Genomic DNA, 2,846 nt, shown 5'->3' with positions numbered 1-2,846 from the left:
GAGGAACAGAGAGAGCACGCTTCCACGCACCTGCTGCTTCTTCCTGCGCAGAGAGAGCTTCGGCGAGAGACGCATGAGCGGATGAACCGAGTGAGACTGAGAATCAAACATTCACATATTCATACACATATCAGGGAATATGCATTAAAGACAGAATCCGCTGAGATGTTCATACCTTTCTCTCGACGGAGCCGACGGAGTTGTGTGCTTTAGAATAGTGAAAGAGAAACTGAAGAGCAGAGGAGACGGTCAGAGAGCACACAGCCGTCTGCCTGATCTATGTGATGTGTGAGTGAGATCTTACCCTCTTGAAGACATGCTGGATCTGCTCCTGAAGAGACACAGGTGAGAGAGTTCAGACGCGCTCGTGATGAGAGAGCTAGCAGCAGACACGCGTGTGAACGCCACTCACCTGCTCCTGATTCCTCCACTGCGCTCCACACAGAGTGCTTAACAGAGCCGAGCCCTGCAACACAGACTAACACTCTATTACTAATCAAAAATTAAGTTTTGATATATTTACGGTAGGAAATTTACAAAATATCTTCATGGAACATGATCCTTACTTAATATCCTAATGATTTTTGGCATAAAAGAGAAATGTATAATTTTGACCCATACAATGTATTGTTAGCTATTGCTACAAATATCCCCCAGCGACTTAACACTGCTTTTGTGCTGCAGGGTCACAGATATATATATATATATATCAGACTCAGAGATTTCCTTCTCCGAAAACCATAAAGAAACATAAAAATCCATCATAACTTGGAAACAACCTTAAATGATTCCTAAGGGAATCTTTTAAAAAGGATTTGATGAAAATTCAAGAAAAACGAGATTTAGATACAAGTATTTAGATACTTAGCTATTACTAGTTTTTATAAGTATATACTAGTTTTAGACACAAGAGACACATTGTGATGATAAAAACAACCGAGCCATAGGATCCTGAAATAAAACCTTTGGGATTCATTCATCTCAAAATACTGACGTTTCTGAAAATATTCAATAGAAAATCAAATAAGAATTACATTTCATCCATACAGGATCCTTAAGGATTCATTCTACATGATTCTCGAATTTTATATTATATTTAGCCTACATTATAATTTGAGAGTCACTAGTAAAGCTGATGAACTAGCTGTCTAAAACTCGTCACACAGATGAATTGGACACGCATGTCTAACTAACATGTGAGTGAGGTTACTCACCTCCAGCCGAGCAGAAGCTGCTGACCAAACAAACTAAAGAGCAGAAGAGAGCAAACACGCTCCCGCTCGCGCTGCCCATGTCCGCACTAGTTAGTGAGCGCCGCTGGAACTAGTGAGCTAGTGAACTAGTGAGCTGAGCTGGTGCTGATGCGGGAGGCTCTCAGAACAGCTGACCAATCAACACCGAGAGCGCATCGTTACCAGAGCGCGCGCTGCTCAGGGGTTCCACCCTCTTAATTAGGACTCGAAGTGACGTCACAACACAGGGCTGGTGCATCACGGAGACGTCTGCGTTACATCTGCATTACATCTGCAGGACGTGTTTTTTACACTGTTTGCTCATCTGCAACACGTCTATAGTCTAAATGTAAATGTCAGGGCAAAGCATTCTTAAAGTAAAGCTTACAGAATGTCTGACAACTTTATTAATATTTCTCATACTTTATTAGATGTTCTTAAAATGTTCTCGTAAATGTCCCTATGACGTTATTTGTTCTTGATGGATATCTTCATGTCACCTTTAAATAACGTTATAGGATCATGATAAGAAAACTGGACGTTTTAACGTCAAATAACATTGTATGTGGGGCAAAAATAAAGTTCGTAGAATGTTGTAAGAGACATTGTAGCCACCTTTAAAGGAGAGGTCTAATGCTATTTCATGCATTTTGACTTATTTACACACATGACGGAGTATTTCTGTGCCAAACACACTCCTTCAGGGTTTGTAGAAGTGAGTATGGTCCTGTCTGACGTCATAAAGGGCGGAATTCCTTATATGGGCACTTCTGAGCAAAGAGAGAAGCTCCAGCTGTATCTGTCTTTTATAAATCTGATCAAACTAAAGACTCTTCTGAGAAATGAAGGATGCAGTACTACTCTATAGGTGCTCAAGATTAACACGAGACTGGCAGAAACTGTGTGTGTTACGTCTGCTTTAAATAACATTATAATCATGAAAGAAAATTGGGCATTTCTAGAAACATTTCAAAACAAATGTTTTTGTTACATACGGTCTTGCCTCAAAACTTTTTTTCTTGGTTACATACCAATGTTAATGCAACATTTTGCAAACAATGTTACTTTTGAATGTTCTCTGAAAGTTCTGAAACAAGTAACATTTAAAAAAACGTTAGATGAACGTCCGACTAAAATGTTTCAGAAATTAAACATTCCATGAACGATGTATAAATAATAAAGTTTTCATGTTAACTTTGAATGAACGCTCTGTTAACATTACAGTTTGTTCATAAGTTTGAGAGAGCGTTTCGATTCAAGAGTTAGTTGACAAGTCAGGCGGTGTAAACTATTTTTTACAAATAATGTCTTTATTAATCACTTTGGTGTTTAAAAACTCCTGTATACTGTACACTGTAAATATTTTGATTAATCATGATTTCACTTTTTTATCTTCTAATCAACTTAGATTCATTAATGTTGTTCAGATAACATTACATTTTGTGTTTCAATCTCTTTCTTTGCATTAACTGAAATGAGTGTGTGTGTGTGTGTGTGTGTGTGAGTGAGCGTGCATGAGTGTGAGTGTGTGTGTGTGAGTGTGTGTGTGTGAGTGAGTGAGTGTGAGTGAGTGTGAGTGTGTGAGCGAGTGTGAGTGTGTGTGTGTGTGTGTGT

The 2,846-nt window shown here is 38.8% G+C and overlaps 1 long non-coding RNA gene across 1 annotated transcript; it reads right to left on the bottom strand.

The window, feature by feature from the left end:
• Positions 1-27: 27 nt before the first annotated feature.
• LOC107740714 (uncharacterized) lies at positions 28-469 on the bottom strand. Its single transcript, XR_001640111.1, has 4 exons — positions 413-469; positions 305-331; positions 176-229; positions 28-96 (listed from the first exon to the last, which is right to left on the bottom strand). It is a non-coding gene; the product is annotated as an uncharacterized LOC107740714 (long non-coding RNA).
• Between the last annotated feature and the right edge of the window lie 2,377 nt (positions 470-2,846).

Source organism: Sinocyclocheilus rhinocerous, unplaced genomic scaffold, assembly GCF_001515625.1.
Source record: "Sinocyclocheilus rhinocerous isolate Xijiao unplaced genomic scaffold, SAMN03320098_v1.1 scaffold3693, whole genome shotgun sequence".
Classification (NCBI taxonomy): domain Eukaryota; kingdom Metazoa; phylum Chordata; class Actinopteri; order Cypriniformes; family Cyprinidae; genus Sinocyclocheilus; species Sinocyclocheilus rhinocerous.
Note: the sequence above shows the minus strand (reverse complement) of the source record. Positions and strands in the feature narration are given on the sequence as shown.